Source organism: Balaenoptera physalus (assembly GCF_965194825.1).
Source record: "Balaenoptera physalus genome assembly, chromosome: 8".
Taxonomy (NCBI): Eukaryota; Metazoa; Chordata; class Mammalia; order Artiodactyla; family Balaenopteridae; genus Balaenoptera; species Balaenoptera physalus.
Genome location: NC_138887.1, coordinates 52657053 through 52675951, shown reverse-complemented (window position 1 = coordinate 52675951; position 18899 = coordinate 52657053). Strand labels below are relative to the sequence as shown.

General features: G+C 35.4%; 1 protein-coding gene and 1 long non-coding RNA gene across 10 annotated transcripts in view; one reads left to right on the top strand and one right to left on the bottom strand.

The window, feature by feature from the left end:
* HDAC9 (histone deacetylase 9) overlaps positions 1-18899 on the top strand; it is a 999599-nt gene that overhangs the window by 124009 nt on the left and 856691 nt on the right. The gene's annotated exons all lie outside the window — the stretch shown is intronic.
* LOC309665940 lies at positions 1550-13202 on the bottom strand. Its single transcript, XR_014266794.1, has 3 exons — positions 9487-13202; positions 5760-9446; positions 1550-4499 (listed from the first exon to the last, which is right to left on the bottom strand). It is a non-coding gene; the product is annotated as an uncharacterized lncRNA (long non-coding RNA).

Genomic DNA, 18899 nt, shown 5'->3' with positions numbered 1-18899 from the left:
TTTCATCCAGCTCTCAATCAGCTCAGATAAAACAGCACAGTTAAGTGTTTGGGGCTGTTCACACTCTTAAGACCTAAGCTTGGATTCAGCCTGCTTTTAAGACTTGTGAAGCTAGCAGTTCTGTTTTCACTGGTGACACCACTTCTTGGAAAAGCATTTTGAAGCCCTCCTCTCCCATTACATGTGATGAAATATTCTCTACTTTATTTCTTGAGACATCTACCAGGCAGCAAATAATAGATTGTTAAGTATCTCTGAAAGGTCTCTGTGTCATAAATTTTCCATAGTTCCAAGCCTGCCAGCATTGTCATTTAGCAGTCTCCCAGCAGTGGTTTTTTTTTTTTTTTGCCTTCTTACCCAGTTTAAAGAAGAGAGGCTATTTCATGTATGGGATCAGTGGTGTTAGAACATAAACTTCGCTATAATAATAGCTACAGGTTTATTTACTCTTCCTATAGTTTCTGGAACTCTGCTAATCACTTTATACATTACCTCACAACAATATAACATTACACGGTGCATATTTTTGTCCTGTTTTACAGATAAGGAAGCAGTGGCTCTGGAGTATAATTACTCAACATCATACAGAAAGTGTCAGAGTCAGGATTTGAAGCTACTGTTGTTTCAATGGTCTGTCTGACCCATGCTCTTTAATTCCACCCATTTAGCTATGAAAAGTGACATTTGACTTAGCCAGAGCTGTTTTTTCTCAGAGATAAACACATGCCTCTGCCCATCCTTGTATCACGGTGATGCTTCTTGGAATTTATTTTAAGCCCCGATTAATATGTGAAAGGGTCTAATCTCTCTCACTCCACCTCATTAGATACACTATAACTGATGCACTTTAAAAGTCATATCAATGAGGAAAATCTCATTTTGGTGCTTTTCCAATATGTACATAAGGATTATACTGATATGTAGTACTTGGAGAAACTTGTAAGCAGTTGTGTGACATGAAACAGCATAGGAGGTGAATGTTTGTGAAATTTACCGAAACTGAATCCTACTTTTATGACGTTATCTAACAGAGTAATAAGGTAAAGAAATTCAGTAATGAATGCAGCAGGTCATACCTACACACCGTGTCACATGCAGCAGGAAATAAAGCAAAGCCTTATTTATAAAAACATCTTAGTTATGTCTCTGTCCACGCAAAGCAAACTGATGGGTCATGGAAAAGATTTTATTATTCCTGACTGTTTGGGGAGATTATATTGTTGTGATTATTTACATATGGAACCATAAAATGCTCCTTCTTGAAAGATAATACAAAATAGTAGAAAAGCTTGTACTTAAGTCAGTATGGTTTAATAATGGGCATATGCTGTTTCTTAGTGAATAGTTGATGTTATTTGTTGTTGCCTGGAAATGAAAGGGAGAAATGGATCAAAAATATTATTTTCTAATAAAATAATTATTTCTATTCTATTTATTATACAATATTATATTTAAATAATTACTTAGCCCCTTTTTTTCATATCTCACACAGTTGTAGTCAATTAAGATACAGATTTAAATATGAAATCTGATACTTGTTCGGCCCAATTGAAAAAGCTTTTTAACATCATTAGATGAGAGACATTATAAATGGCCAGGAGAAAGTCTCAGCTCTTTCTTTATGTGGAGAGGTGTAGCTTGGAATGACCCAACAAGGCTGATTGAGTCAACATATATCAGTTTTCTGTTAATGTGTGAGGTGCTGTCGTTGGTGCAGTGGAAGGAAAAGGATAATCATTCATTGCCAGATGCATCCACATTTACGCTATGTGGATTGTTCCTTTTTCACTATATGAAGGTTTAGTAGCTTAAGAATTAGTACGCTTTGTTTAAATGATTTAATAAGGAAGTACTGAGCATCTAATGAAGTGACTGTGTCCTTGTCCTCAAAGAGCTTTTGGCATTTGGCAACAAAAGGAAGCCTTGTTTCTATGTGACTTAAAATATGGTCCCAGAATATTGTGACTTTTGGAGGTTAGTGACTCCAAAGAAAATAAGGTAGATGAAGGGAAACCTTTTATTTTCTTCATCTTATAGGGGACTTGTTGCCTTTGTCTTCCTGAAGAAAAGACAAGTATTGGCCTGAAAATGTATGTTACACACCCTTAGGCCCCACTGGTGTATTCCAAGCTGTTATTGTCAATCACATACATACACGTTTAGGCAATTTCAGAAGCACTTCCTGTTCTTTGAAAAGAGAGGTGTCACTCATCTTGGTACATCAGATTAATATATAAGGTGGCTTTCCAGAGTGGTGTCATTTCTTCACCATGACTTCTTTCGTCCTGCACTTCTTCCAAAGGCCTATTCCCCCTTTCTTTTTTCATTAGATGACCATAATTCTATTTCTAGGTGTGTAGCACTATGAGATGTATGAGTGAGTGAGTGTGTGTGTGTGTGTGTGTGTAGAGAGAGAAAAAGAGGAGGAGAAAGAAAAAAGATTGATTGAATGGTTGGTTGGTTGTATGTGAATGGGGCTTCTTCCTGAAAACTTTACAGCTGTTGTTGGCATATTGAAAAGGTTACCAAAATCTCATTACTTTTCATGGATTTCAGTTAAATCTCTTGTTTTTTTTAAAGATAAACAGCAATATTATATGCACATATAATCTGCCATTCCAATATTTATAAATCTTAGTGTTGTGTTGGTAAGATTGTCAGAATTTCATCCTAATGTTAGTGAAGGGCATATGTACATCTGGCTTTATTGAAAATGACTTTGCTAAGTGTTTAATAGTGTGCTGACTCTAGGTTAAAGACAGGGAGTCTTTATTATATTATTGAACTATTCTGGCTTACTAGTGTATGGACACGTAACCAGATGACTACATATTTTTTTTGAGGAGGTGGTTCTGTTTTAATTGCTCTTGACCTATTGATGTCATAAGTTTATTAGTAGATTTCCCAGTAGTAAATCATTCAGGGGTTACTGAAATAAACTCAACTGGATGTGTTTTATTATTATTATAATATGCTGCTGGGTTTGATGTGTATTTCATCTAACTCTTTGCCTCTGTGTTCATAAATAATACTGACCTGTAGTCTTCTGTTTTCTCAGCTCTTTTTCAGGTTTTAGTGTAAGGGTTATTACCAGGCCCATCACTTTTGATTGTGCAGCTTGCAAACTGTCACCTACTCTATCGTAATTTGTGTAGCTATGACAGTTTTCCTGATGAAGGCAGTAAAGCATCTTGAGGAAGGGACTTTTTCTAACATAGACTTACCATAGCAGCTTGCAAAAGAGTGAGGGTTACTTTAACATCCTAAAATAGATTTTTAAAAAATATCTCCATATTTCCCTATTCATTCAGTGTTTAAAAGAACTAACATAAAATCATTGTGGTCTGGAAACTTTATTTGGCAATAGTTCCTTACTTTAGTTTCTTCAAAACTTTTGGTCTGTTTAGGTGTATGTTCTACTCTTCTGGGAGAATCTTTTAAGTTCATTGAAATTACAATTTTTGTTTTACCAACCAAGTATACATAGCACTCTTTAAAATTTTTTTAATCTCTTCTGTGTTAGTGATTTTATCTATTTCTAATTTTCTTATTTTACATTTTGGTCTTTTTCTTGAGTATGGAGGTTTGCCTTTTCTTTTCTTCTTCTTTCCCTCTCCAAATATCTTTGGCTTTATTTACTAGAATATACATGTTTTATTATTTTAAAAAATTAATAATTTTTTTATCTTTGGTAATTCTTCCTGCTTTTTTTAGATATAGTTTAATCTATTTTTTTAAAAAAAACTATTTGCATATCTGCATTGACTATTTAGTTAACTTATTTTTATTCTTTATTTGCAAATGGCCATTCCAGGTACTTTTTAGGCTTTCTAATTTACTGTAACTGAAGAATTTAATTGTTAACATAGGGCCTCTCTGCTGCTGGATTAGCACATGTATGTTACCTGTGTTAGAATTCTTTGGAAGAATTTAGCTTGAAAAATTGACAGTGGATTTAATCTTAAAAGTCTGCATCAGGATTACACTGACAATGTTTAGTGTTTTAAAATGATATTTTGTTCTCTCTATAATTTTAAAAGCAGTACACATTATCCATAGAAATTTGTAGTATATAGAGAAACATACTTTATTAGTTGTCATGGCTGTGTAACAAATTGCCCTTAAATTTAGTAACTTAAAACAACAAACATTTATTTTTGTACATAGCTCCTGAAAGTTAGGAATCTGGCAGTGACTTTGCTGGGCTCTTCTGGCTCTGTGTCTCATTAAGTTGCATTCAGACTGTTGGCTGGGGCTGTTATAATCTGAAGGCTTGAGCAGGGCTGGAGGACCCATTTCCAATACAGTCCACTCATAGCTATTGGTTGGAAGCCTCAGTTCCTCACTGGCTGTTGGCAGAAGGTCTCAGATTCTTGCCATGTAGCCCTCTTCACAGGGCTGCTTGCTTCCTCCAGAGTGAGTGATCCAAGAGAGAGTGAGGTAGAACGTGTGGCAGAGAGTGTCTTTCATGAACTACCCTCAGAAGTGACATATTATCCCTTGTCCTGTATTTTACTGATCCCACTTACCAACCTTGATGCAATGTAGGAGGTTATGATACATAAGAATGAATGCCAGAAAGTGGGGATCATTGAGTCACCTTGAAAGCTGGTTAACACACATACCTAAGGATATTAAATTACCTTATGGAACTCTTTAGAGAAACTACCAATCATAGATGGTGGTGTAGGGAAATCCTGAACTCATCTGCTCCCACGGACACAACACATCTACAGCTGCATATGGAATAATTCTCTTTGAAAACTGGAAGAACAGAGTCTCCACAACAAAGGATAAAAGGACAGCATCGAGGGGCTTCCCTGGTGGTGCAGTGGTTGAGAATCTGCCTGCCAATGCAGGGGACACGGGTTCGAGCCCTGGTCTGGGAGGATCCCACATGCCGCGGAGCGACTAGGCCTGTGAGCCACTACTGCTGAGCCTGCGTGTCTGGAGCCCGTGCTCCGCAACAAGAGAGGCCGCGATAGTGAGAGGCCCGCGCACCGCGATGAAGAGTGGCCCCCGCTCGCCGCAACTAGAGAAAGCCCTAGCACAGAAACGAAGACCCAACACAGCCAAAAATAAATAAATTAATTAATTAAAAAAATAATAATAAATAAAATAAGATAAAATTATTAAAAAAAAAAAAAAAAAAAGGACAGCATCGAGACAGGTAAAAGAAACAGATAGAACTTGCCAGGGGAAAACTACACCCCAGCTACAGTAATCCACATCAGGAAGGATCATGAAGGCATGGTTATTTTCCGTGCAGATTGAGGAATTCAAGCTCCACATCATGCACCCCAGTTCTTAGATCCTGCACAGGAGAGATGAGCCCCCAGAATATCTGGCTTTGAAAACCAACAGGGAATATATCCAGGAAAACTATAGAACTACAGGGAACAGAAAATCTGCTCTTAAAGGGCTCAAGTGCAGACTTATTCAACATGAAAACCAGCACAAGAATATCAGATTGAAAAGTGCATGGGCCTTAGGTGAAGAGGACTCACTAATCTTGAAGTGTCTGCTGGAGATCCTGGAGCCAGTTCGGGTGAGGTCTGAGACACTGGTGGGAGCCATTTTTGTGATCTCAGGCTATCCTGCTATTACCAGCACTGGTGGGCACCATTTTGGAATTCTCTCTCTAACCTATTAATGCCAGTAGGCACACCCCACTAAGAGCCGTGCCCACCCCTGTGCCTTGGTAGGGCCTGCAAGTCCTTAAGCCCACCCACCAGCACCTGGCAGCAGCAGCTGCAGACCCGCCCCACAGCCATTCTGCGGGCAAGCCCCATGCATCAACACCCAGCAGTCGCCATGGCTGGCCCTGCAACTATTTCTGGGGGCCAGCTTCACCCACCAGTGCTTGGCAGCAGACATGCCTCACCACAACAGGAGGGCTCACATAGTCCACATAGAAGACACCCCTTGAATGCCTGGCTCTGGTGGCCAAGCGAGATTGAGCTTTTGAGCTCCATAGGACATCTCCTACATAAATCGCTCCTTCAATACTGGGACGGGTAGCTGATTTACCTAATACATAGACACAAACACAGAGAATTAGGCAAAATGAAGAGGTAGAGTAATATGTTCCAGTCAAAAGAATAAGACAAAGGATATTATATGTGAACCTCACAGTAACCACAAGGAAAAAACTTCTAATAAATGCACAAAAGAAAATGAGAAAGGAATCTAAACATAACACTAAAGAAAATCACCAAAATGCAAAGGAAGAGAGAAAGAGGAAAAGAAAGGAACAGAGAGGAACCACAAAATAGCCAGAAAACAGTGAACAAAATGGCAGTTAAGTACATACCTATCAATAATTAATTTAAATGTAAATGGTCTAAATTCACCAATCAAAAGAGATAAAGTAGCTGAATATATAAAAAACAAGAGTCAACAAACAAAAGCCCATGACCAGATGGCTTCACTGGCAAATTCTACAAAACATTAAAAAAAAATTTATTATCTGTTTTTCTCAAACTCTTCCAAAAATTTGAAGAGGAAGGAAATCTTCCAAATGCATTTTACAAAGCCAACATTACCCTGATACCAAAATCAGAGAAGAACACTGCAAAAAAAGAAAATTACAGGCCATTACCCCTGAGGAGAATAGATGCAAAAATCCTCAACAAGATATTAACAAACCAAATCTAACAATATATAAAAGGACTGTACACCATTATCAAGTGGGATTTATTCAAACGATGCAAAGATGGTTCAACATCTGCAAATCAATTAATGTGATACATCACATTAAGAGAATGAAGGATAAAAATCATATGGTCATCTCAATAGATGCAGAAAAAGTATTTGGCAAAATTCAACATCAATTTATGATAAAAACTCTCAACAAAGTTGGTATGGAGAGAACATACCTCAACATAACAAAGGCTATATATGACAAACTCATAGCTAACATCATACTCAGTGGCGAAAAGCTGAAAGCTTTTCCTCCAAGATCAGGAACGAGACAAGGATGCCTACCCTCACTGCTTTTATCCAACATAGTATTAAAAGTTCTAGCCACAGCAATTAGGTTAAGGAAAATAAATAAAAGACATCTAAATCAGAAATGAAGAAGTAAAACAGTCATTATTTGCAAATGACATGACACTGTATATAGAAAACCCTAAAGACGCCACCAAAAAACTATTAGGACTAATAAATGAATTTAGCAAAGTTGCAGGATACAAAATCAGTATACAGAAATCTGTTGCATTTCTATATACTCATAATGAACTATCAGAAAGATAAATTAAGAAAACAACCCCATTTGTAATTGCATCAAAAAAGAAGAAAATACCTAGGAATAAATTTAACCAAGGAGGTGAAAGACCTTTACACTGAAAACTCTGGCACTGGTGAAAAAAATTGAAGAAGACAACAAAAAGTGGAACGATATTTCAAGCTCATGAATTGGAATATTAATGTTGTTAAAAGGTCCATTCTAGGGATTTCCCTGGTGGTCCAGTGGTTAGGACTCTGTGCTTCCGATGCAGTGGGACCAGGTTCAATCCCTGGTCAGGGAACTAAGATCCCACATGCCGTGTGGCACAGCCAAAAAAATTTTTTAAATAAAATTTTAAAATTGCTCTTAAAAAAAATAATTTAAAAAAAAATCCATTCTAACCCAAAGCCATCTACAGATTCAATGCAAGCCCTATCAAAATGCCAATGGCATATTTCACAGAACTAGAACAAATAATTTTAAAATTTGTATGGAATCACAAAAGACCCCAAATAGCCAAAACAATCTTGGGAAAAAACAAAGCTGGAGGTATCACGCTCCCTGATTTCAAATTATACTACAAAGCTGTAGTAATCAAAACAATACAGTACTGGCACAAAAACACACATGGATCGATGGAACATAATTGAGAGCCCAGAAATAAACCCACACATATATGGACAATATATGGACAATTAATCTAGGACAAAGGAGCAAAGAACATACAATGGAGAAAAGACAGTCTTTTCAATAAATGGAATAACAAATGTTGGAGAGGATGTGGAGAAAAGGGAACCCTTGTACAATGTTGGTGGGACTGTAAATTAGTGTAGCTATTATGGGAAACAGTATGGAGATTTCTCAAAAAATTAAGATTAGAACTACCATATGACCCAGCTATTCCTTCTGGGTATTTATCCAAAGAACCCAAAAACACTAATGAGAAAAGATCTATTCACCTCTGTATTCATTGTAGCATTATTTAGAATAGCCAAGATATGGAAACAACCTAAGTGCCTCCATGGATATATGGATAAAGATGTGATACACACACACACACACACACACACACACACACAGGAATACTACTAAGTTACAAAAAAGAATGAAATCCTGCCATTTATGACAGTATGGATGGACCTTGAGGATATTATGCTAAGTGAAATAAGTCAGAAGGAGAAGGACAAATACTGTATGTCTTCACTCATATGCAGAATCTAAAAAACAGAGCAAAGAAACAAGCAAAATATAACAAAAAACAAACTCATGAAACAGAGAACAGATTAGTGGTTACCAGAGGAGAAGGGAGTTGGGGGTGGGCAAAATTGTTAATGGGGGCCAACTGTGTGATGATGTATGGTAACTAGACTTGTGGTGGTGATCACTCTGCATGTGTACAGGTGTTAAACTACAGTGCTACACTTGAAACTTATATAATAATAATTTAAAAAAATTAACTTAAGTCCAGCATCCACACACAGTGGACCTTCCAGGTTTTTCTTCCCCCTCCCAATGCAGATATGATCTTGAACATTAAAAAAAAAAACAAATTAGGGCATATAATCTTTTCTCACAAAACAGCAGATCATAAGCATTTTTTATGTTATGAAATAGTGTTCTAAAATAGGATCTTTATCTGTTTGCTTAGCATCCATTGTATGGGCATGCCATAATTTATTTTTACTAATCTACTAATGTTTTATAGTTAGGTTTTTTTTGAGTATTTGACTATTATAAATTGTTTATTAAATGTTTTTGCCCATAAATCCTTGAACACATCTTCTACCATTTACCTAAAAATAAACTGTTAGAAATATTACTGCTGGGTCAAGGTATATAAATGTTTTAAGACTTTACACATATACTGCCAAAATATTCTCTGGAAATTTGTACCAAATTTATGTTCCCATTGATATAATAAAGAGTACGTGGCTTCTTGTATGTTTATTAATACTAGGTATTATATTTGAAAAATAATAAGAGCCTGATAGGGAACATAGTGTCTAACTGCAGTTATAATTTTTATTTTTGGATTACTAATAAGGTAGGAGAATCATTTTAAAAGCCTTATTCCTGAACCTATATTGTATTTTTTCTTGATTTTTAAAAGTATGTCATCCTCATAATTACTTTCAAAGGTGTAAATAGTTCTCTTTGAAAAATGTTATGTGTTGTTTTCTTTGAAAATATATATAATTGGACTTTTCCATTAGGCCTACACTATAAGACCTACACAATGGACTTTTCCATTAGGCCTACACTATAAGAGTGTTCTGCAGTGAACCTGGAAATATTGGAAAATAACTGGATAACTGAGGCACTTTCAAAGTGCTCATCAGTTTGATGGTTAGTAAATTTTCCCAAACTTATATTTTATTGTTTGAACATTTTCTAGAATAATGGGTTAAAAGTGAGAAGATGCTTTTTTTGTTGTTGTAATCATCCATCTGTCAAAATTTGGTGAGTGTTGAAGAGCATTCATCCAGGGCTAAAGCATGACTGAGAGTTGTCTAGTCAGGAAAAAAAAAAAAAAGCACTCAGTATTTCCATGTGATAGAATGACAGTTAGTACTTGAAAAAATTTCCTGTCCAGCATTTTCCTATCACTGGTGTTCCCAGTGTTGTATCAAAAAAATTAACCTGCTCAACAGTTTTCTGGATCTCAAAAAATGTTAATTTGATATTTTGATAATAATTGATTTTAAACTTAAATGTCATTATGAGGCTGAGGCATTGAGCAGGGGTGTAATATAAGAACACACTGGCTGGGGGGCGGAAGAATAGCAGAGGGACCTTGGAATCTGAAGGTCCTTAGTTGACTGTCAGCACTTGCTTACTTGCTTTGTTGCCTTGGCCCTTTCTGCCTCTGTTTTCTTACCAGTAAAAAAGGAGTAAAAATGCCTACTTTGCTACATTGTTTTCAAAATTATGTAATATACACATAGTGCCTGGCACACACAAGTGCATGATATGTGTATGAAGCAACAAGAATAACTACAGAAATACACGCTATTCTTGGAAAGCAATCAGACCTAAACAAAATGAAAAGTTTAGGGATTTGTATGTGAATATTGAATTTATGCCATAATTCTGACCAAGAATTTATGTGATAGGGGAGGGCATGGACAAATATTATTTTTGTACTAGTGAAGAATTTTGCTATTATTATACTTACTATAAAAGTTTTCTAAGTGATTCAGAATAGAATCATAGTTGCCATGATCTCTATTCTGAATTGAGGGTGATGCCAGGCAAAGCAAACCATAGACTAAGACTATGAACATAAAAATGAAACTGATAGATGTGATAAATTCTGTGGCACTGGCTCTAAAGTATAAATACATCTACATTCATGATTTCACTGAGGGCAAGACAGGTCTTGAACTGGATTTGAAGAATGAATTGGCTTGCACAAGAGTAAGGGAGAAGGAGTGTCCTAAGTGTGGGGATGGTCTGGGCACCTGCACAGAAAATGATATCCATGTCTTGTTCTGCCGCAGGTAAATTGACCTAACCTCGAGTAGAGAATCTGTGTTTGGGATTCAATATGGATAGGGAAGGTGTAATCAGAATACTGAGAACCTTGATCATCAGGCAGAAGAGATTAAGCAGACATAGACCATGACTTGAAACTTCTGGAACAGGAGAAGAATTGATGATACTAGTGTTTGAGGGACTTGGGGAGAAGTGATGCAGTGTCTCTGTCATAATCCAGATATGAAGATGCATGCTGAAAGTCAGCTCAGCAACCCAGGGATGCGGTGATCAGATTCCAAACACTGGAACCATTCCTTCTCTTCTGCTCAAGAGGCTTCCAGTGGCGTTCTCTTGTTATTCCCTTATGAATATATTGTTTAAAAGGAAAAAAAAAAAGGAAATTAAAATGTGAGATGGTTGGTTAATGGTTATTTACCTTTGGTTGACCACTTTTTTTAGCACTTTATTTTTCAAGTAGGCCAGGAAAAAGTATGCTTTGACAATTATGTAATTATACAGTTATAATTACTGTAATATTTCACAATTTGTTTTCTTTCTTGGTGTGCTCACTATGAATTATCATGACTGCAGACAAGCTGGAAAGGAAGTAGCATTTTTTGAGCCCCTGTGTTGTATTATGCATGTTAGCCTCAGCATCCCATTTAGTCTCCACACATCCTCATAAAGCTGGTGATATTATTCCCATTTACGGATATATACACTAACCTTTCTCAAAATTAGACATCTAGTGAGTGTTGGTGCAGAATGCTCTGCTTTGTAACATGATGCTTCCTAAGAGAATATGGAGCTGCACAACTTTTGGCAGGAGGAATGAACCCTAAACTAAGAATGGTATTGTTCATTTTTTATGCCATAGAGATAAGGAAGTTAGTCTCCCTTGGAAGAGTCCGACTTAATTCTTACTGTGGGGTATAGTATCTGGTCATAGGGCTGTTCCTCTGCTTCCTGAGGAAGTGAAATTCTTCACTAAATTTGGTGGTGGCCTTCCATATTTAAATATAGTAATAGCGTGCTTTAGTAAAAATGTTAAAAACCATGGAAAATGCAAAACATTTGATCTTAAGAAGATTCTAATGCTCTTCATTGATGAAAAAGACTATCAAGTTTTATTTCTACTGTAATAATCATGAATTTTCCACATAACTGTAGTTTCTGAAAAAACAGGTTAGTTTACTATTAATGATAAGAAATGACTCTCCTAAAAATTACGGTGAAAAGTACAGGTTTTGTAAGCTGTAGGAAACTTCTTAGCTTCTAAAGTATAAAAAACATCTTGAAAGTTGAATTAAATTGAACCTATTATTGTTATTAAGATTTCTTTAAATGCTCTGCCTGCTATGGGTTATAATTCTTGGTTTCAAGTACTAATGGAGATGTTACTTGCATATTAAACTCAGAACTGAGAAACATGCTTGTGAATTCCTTTATAAGTGGCTCTTTTAATTGTAGTTCTTTTGAAAAGGAAGTTAACACTTAACTATATATTAATTCTTGACAAGGACCTTATTGAACCTAAGTAAAAGGTTTCTTAAAAAGGCAGGTAGCTGTTCGCCTTATGTGAGAATCTGAAACTAGGAGAGTAATTATTATATGAGTTTCTTAATCTTTTGTTTTTTTCCAAAATGGAAATGTCCCTTTTTATTATTATAAAAGCAATTCTTAAATGTTAAAAAGTATTCAAACAATACTGAATGGAATAAATTGAAAAGTGAAAGCTTCCTATAATCTTACCCTACCAAGATGACCACTGATTACAGTTTAATATATATTTTTCCAGAACTTTTTCTTTGCAATCATAAATCTCTATTGCTATCTATACATCTTTTAAATAGGATTGATTTACATACTACATATACTATTCTTTAATTTGCTTTTTCTTATTGAATATTGATCTATTTCTTATGGAATATTGATCTCCTTCCTGCTCCATTAATTACAGATTTACCTCTTAGGTTATTGATTTGTTTGTTTTGCTGTTTTAACAGCAGTGTGAAGAAATACCTGTTTCGCATGTTTTTGCACACTTCTTTATTTCTTTAGGCTAAGTTCATACTAATAGAATTGTTAATGGAAAGGTAACTGCTCCTCTAAAAGGTTTCACCAATTTATTCTCTCATCAGTATTGTATGAGAAAGTTTTTTTGACTTACTTTTTTACAGTACTGTGAATAATTGTGAATAATCAATTTTTGCTAATCACAAGAGAAAAAAGAAATGTGTTTCTTTGATTATTAGTGAGGTTGAAAAAATGTCACGTTGTGACCCTTTATATTTCTCTTGGGAACAGCTTATGACATTTGCCACATTTTTCCTAAGGTACTTATTTTTCATATTGATTTAAGGAACTTTTAATATATTCTTGAAATATGTTGTAAATATGGTTGTTCCTTGGTATCTGCGGTGGACTGGTTCCAGGACTCCTGTGGATACCAAAATCCGTGGATGCTCAAGTCCCTATGTAAATTGGCCTGCTACAGTGGATACATTGGCCTGCGTCCGCGGATACAGAGGGCCGACCGTATTTACATACTTTTTTCTTATACTTTTATTGTGATATTTGCTGCAAAAAAAATACTTTAAAACTTGACATATGCACATATGTCATTCTTTTTGCTTATGGTTTCTGGCTTTTGTTTCCATGCTAAGAATAAAAATCACAACTAATTTTGTTGGGCACCTAAGCACTTCATGTGCACATTCTCACTGAATCCTGACAGCAACTCTATGAATAGGATACTGTTAATCTTCCTTTTATAGATGATGGGTAAGTAACTTGGGCAAGAAACTTATTCAAGGTTATAGAGTTTTAAACGATAGCGCCACACTTCAAATACAGGCAGTCAGATACCTCCCTAACCCCAAGATTAATGAAACAAACAAACAACAAAACTTCCTTTGTTGTTTCTACTTTTGATTTTATTTATAAAATTTTAAATATAATAATTCCTATGGAATTAATCTTTTTTAATACTATGAGGTAAGAATCTGTTTAATTTAATTTTCATCTTATACTAAATTTATATATACACGTGTTTGTAGACTCTCTTTTTTATTGTAATAATATTATTTCTTTGCTAGTATTATACTGTTTAAATTACTCTCATTTTAGAGTAATTTTCATATGTAAGGGAAAGTCTCCATTATCATTTTTCTCTCTAAGACTCCTCTTGACTATTCTTATATACTTTTCTTCCAGAATCAGTATGTTAAATTCAGTTTGCAAATTCTCCCTTTAAAATAGTTTGTAATTGTAATAATTCTAATTGAACAATTAGCATCTTTACAATATTGATCATTATATTCAGGAAAATAGCATATCTTTTAATTAACATTTTTAGTAAAGTTGTATGATTGTCTTCATTTAAGTTTTGGACATTTTATTTTAAGTATATTCCTGGGTTAGATCTTGATTGTGCTGGTTCTTGTTCAAATTTATAACTGTTGCCATTTTGACAGTGGGTGTATGTTGCTTATCCTTAATGTTCACTAATTTGATTTCCATCTTGTGATTATTATAGTAGTTCATGTCCTTTTTTTGTACACTCAGTGTCAGAGAGTGAGGAATGGTTTCAGTATCTTGATGGCCGAAGACTCTACTTAATGAGCTACTAGCATCTGAAAATCTAGTTTTCCTGTAGATCGTATGATTCATTCATATGCTCATAGTTATTGGTTGATTTGGATTCTGCATAGCCATTGAAAATTATATTTGAAACCACAGTGGTCTTTAGGAACCAAAATTCTTCAAAATCCAACTGAAAGTCACATAGAATCATTAAAATAGTCAGAATTTATTTCACATTTAAATTGTCAGCACAAGTAGTTCTACATGAACAGGTTTGACTTTTTTTCTCCAAGTTGTGGATGCTTTTGCCATATATGTAGGTTATAGGAAGAATTCAGTATTCCCTTGAGATTGAGGACCACAGTAACATCACACACACGTCACACCTAGAAACTCTTTGCTATTCTTTCCATTGCTGCTGTGTCTCAGAAAACCAAGAGAAAGGAGGCCTTAGTTTACGTTTTCTTCACAAAGCATTACCAAAGACTGTAGAATTAGAAGTGAATGGAGAGTGTCTTAGAAACTGAATTTCAAAAAGAAATATGAGGCTGAAAAGTAATTATAGTAGTGAAGGAAGGCCAGAGGGAGCCAGAAAGAGGAGAAAGGATAATGAAGAAGAAATGAAATGGAAAAAGATGAAGGACATTGAATGCCCCCCTTCACGCCAACCCCCCACAGAATGCTTGAGAGGAAGTTGGAGGGTATGGGGGATAGAAGAGGAAGAGAGGGGCATGACAGTAGGAAAAAACTGCAGCAAAGATGATGAAAATTTAGTAAAACTTACTGATCCTTGCAGATATAGTTGGCTTAAAAAAAAAAAACAAACTGAAAAACAAAAACCCCACCAACCCTTTCCTTTAAACTGCTCTGTATCTAAATAAAGAAGTTGTTGATTTCTCTTTAGCAGGCTATTTTGGTATTATATTTTGAAGATTTCTTCATGGAACATTAGGATATTTTACTACCTGACTGAAAGTGAATAAACAGAACTGGAGGATTTCTGCTTTGCACATTTCTGCAGCTTTATTATATCCTTATATAGGTAAAGAGAGAAGTTATACACAGAGTATGCCAAAATGACCACATGCTTCACACTTGCACTACCTCTTTTTATGAAGCTAAATTTGGAGTTTTCAAAACCTCCTGCTTAAAAATACATCCCAAAAGACTTCTGCTTATTGCACATTTTGTTCCTGTCCTGTATGAGTTAGATCTTCATTTACAATTCTTTGTGGAATGTTTTTCCTTTTGTCATAAATACAAAAGGAAGATACTGACATATCCTTTACTATGTTTTATGCAGTAGCATCATAATTCTGAAATTTTGAGAATATATATACATTTTCTTCAAGTGTAGAGACAAATCTTACAAGAATGTTTAATTATGTATTCATGCATATACATGGACTTTTAAATATAATTGAATGAATAAAAATGAAGTTGCCACAAATTAGTTTATGCAGGCATTCTCCACTTAAAGTAACAAATACTTTACAAGAAAAAACATTTCCTGACAGATATTTTTATTATATGATTTGTATTTTCCTGTTAGGTTTCATCATAAAATTATAGATTTTTTTTAATTGAAGTATAATTGACTTACAATGTTGTGTTAGTTTCAGGTATACAGTACAGTGATTCAGTTATACATATATATGTATAACTGAATATATATGTGTATAACGTGTGATTTTTCTACAGTGAATGAATGGATGAAAATGATCTTCAAATTAGTGAATTTTTAGTGTGCTGGCTGATTGGTTTCCAATTTAGGGTTTATTTAAATAGAATGCTATTAATAGGCATTTTAAAAGTATATCAGATTGATGTCAAGAGTCTAAAATTTATTAGATAGAAAATGTTGGATGGGTTTGGAAGTAAGAAATATGTTAAGAGTAGCTACAACTTAATTGGTAGTAATAGCAGTGCCAGAATAGTGGATAATAGGGAAGAATGACATCTGTTTATTTATTTACTTATTCAATAAACAACAATTTATGGAGCACCTACTACTGGCCAGGCACTTGCTGGGTTACGTAGGACTATAACAACAAACCAGACATATAATGCTTGTCTTTCTAGAATTTATAGATTATTACCAAAGATAGCACATAATTAATTATAATTTGGGGGGTTGAGTGTTCCCAATAAAATCACTCACTGTCCCTGTCTGATTTCTAAATGAAGTGAGAAATGAAAGAAGAGAGTATGGAGGATGAGAAACAGAAATATCACCTTTATACTGATAAAGCTGGTGTTAGCGTGTGCAGCTTGTATCAAGGAGCAAGTGGGCTTTCTAATACTATGAGGGATTTACTCATAGTGTTCCTGGAGGGGTGGGCACCTGCAGGCCCCTCTACAAAGAGAAGCCCCTGGCCCCTGTGAGGCATACAGCACTGGGAAGCAAAGCATATGTTCCCTGTAGGTAAAACGGCTCCCAGGAAGAAAAAGGAAAGAGAGTCTGTGTTGCCCCTTTAAAATTCACCAGGTCAGTCTTTCCTCCTTCTATGGGGAAAGAGTCAGAGTGTCACACTGGTAGTGCTCCTTCCATGTGAGAGAAACTTCAGGAGTAGAGAAGAAGCATTTCGCCCACTCCCCTCAACGATAGAACAGTAATAATGTTTGGTAAGTTAGGGTTGATGAGAAAGGAAATGTGGACTACTGTGGGAACCTAAGCTAGTCTAGGACTTCAGTGCAAGTGAGATTTAAGCAGAAGGACAAGGGGGTTGTATTGGGGAAAGATTTTTTTGGACAAGGTGAGAGACATCTGGATACATCTATGGAATTCAGAGCAATTCAGCTTGGCTGGTCACAGCCTAGACTATGGGACAAGAAGTGGAGAGTGATGCAGCGGGTGTGTAACCTGTGCCCAAATCTCAAAGTTCATTGTGAGCCAAACGCAGGTGAATGAAGGGCAACTGGAAACATTTGGAGAGTTTCAAATAGAGCAATGACATAATCAGATTTGTGTTTGAGGGAAGTTCATTTTGGCTATAGCTTGGAGGGAAGTAAAGGTGGAAAGAGGGAGACCTGTTAGTGATATGCAAGGAAAGGAGATTTGTGGCAGGAGATGTGTAGAAGATTAAGATAATTTTGTACATTTAGCCTTTGAAGGACCAGGCATTCAAGTAGGGAGAGAAGGTTAGTGGAGTGCATACATATAAATCTGTTATGAATGCTTTATATTCAAAATATCGATCAGTGAATTTATGTTGAGCTAGGGCAGCCGTGAATTTAATTAGACTTCTCACCTTCTGATAGAAGCTTTCTAATACTTTTGAATATTTTCTTTGGTTTTCTTTAGAATCCAATTATTTGAATAGAGTTTCTTAAGACAGTTTTTGAAAGAACATACACAATTTCACTGTTTACTACAAGGTGCTGTTGACGTCTTGTAAGTGTTCTGGTTTATGGGAGAACAAAGGAAAGTTTAAGTTTTTGAGAAGGCACATTTCCATTGAAACTGAACGTGCTAAAAGTGCATAATCATACCCGAAATGTGTTGTCCAGCCAGTTTTTCTTAGACGCTACAAAAATACAACTATTTAAAGGCTGCACTATTTCAAAAGATAAAAATTTATTATCAGCATTCTTCCTAGGTGCAGATAAAGAGCCCGGAACTATATCTGATAAAACTTCCAAATTTATATGAGAAAGTCCTTTGCAAAGATAATGTTATGCTACCTAGCTAAAGGTCCCTCAGCATCAGCTAAGAATGCAGCCTGCTGCCTGCTGTCATTTTTCGTCTATGAGAATATTATCATATTATTATTTTTACAGCTTTTGTGTCATGTTATAATAGCTTCCAAAGAATTTTTTCCTAGTAGTTTGAGAACTTTGCGCTCTTGATTTGGGACAGTGTGACCTGTTAGTGGTTACCAGATGAATTGTATGCTTTGAATGTGACTTTTTCTAAGCCATTGTGCTAATACATTTTAAAATTTACCTTACCTTGTGTTATAATAATTATATTTAAGTCTCATGGCAGTCTTCTTTAGTCTATATGTGATGGAAAGATTTATTTGCTTGTCTATTCAGAATAAATCAAAATAAATTTTACTGGACATGGCATCATGTGAATTGAATTTCTTTAACTTGCAGTTCCTAAACACTGTGCTTTATCTGGTGGAAATGTTAACATTTGATGGCGGAAGAATTACAAGCATCTTTAGACCCACCTTTAGTTACATGAACTTTCATAGAATAAAGGTGGTTGCGGAATGCTCCAAGAATTTACTCTTCCTGTTCTATTTTTGTCATTTTTATTGTTTCCAATTGTTTTTTATAAAGAAAAATTATATTTATAAATTTCATTGTTATTTATAGATCACTTCATCATTAAATAAAGCAGATGAGCTTACTAAAAATGATGCTTGAAACAATTTTTGTTATCAGTACGTACTCCTTTGATTAAAAAGCATTTTATTACACCACATCCCCTAAAACACAGTTTCACCTATACAGCAATCCTGTTGTTCTCTGTCACTGTTATAAAGGAAACCTGTGACATTAGAGGGAAATATTTCTAGAGAAGAATAGGCAAATTATATTTCCTTCCCTCCAGGGAGGTTGTCTTGAAAGCTCAAGCAGACTGTGGGGTGGGACC